The sequence below is a fragment of the Capsella rubella genome, unplaced genomic scaffold (assembly GCF_000375325.1).
Source record: "Capsella rubella cultivar Monte Gargano unplaced genomic scaffold, Caprub1_0 scaffold_7, whole genome shotgun sequence".
Taxonomy (NCBI): Eukaryota; Viridiplantae; Streptophyta; class Magnoliopsida; order Brassicales; family Brassicaceae; genus Capsella; species Capsella rubella.
In genome coordinates, this window is record NW_006238917.1 from 8,668,457 (window position 1) to 8,668,748 (window position 292).

The following is a 292-nucleotide window of genomic DNA, read 5'->3' on the forward strand; positions in this document are numbered from 1 at the left end:
TTTAAATTACATGTCCCCGTATCGTACTCGTAGTTTTATATTTGAAAGTTGAAAGTGAATTTAACTTTATGACCGTGACTCATAACAATTATATCTAATCATGTTTTGTTTTTTTTATGAGAAATAATTCAGATAATGTTTGTTTCGAATTAAATTCTCCTGTCTCGTATCCATTCCTATAAGTTTATATATTTTTTAATAAATAACACCATTTACATGTAACCAAATATAATTTTAATATATGTGAAATTTCATATAATCGTCCAAAAGTAGAGATTTATACGTCCCAAAG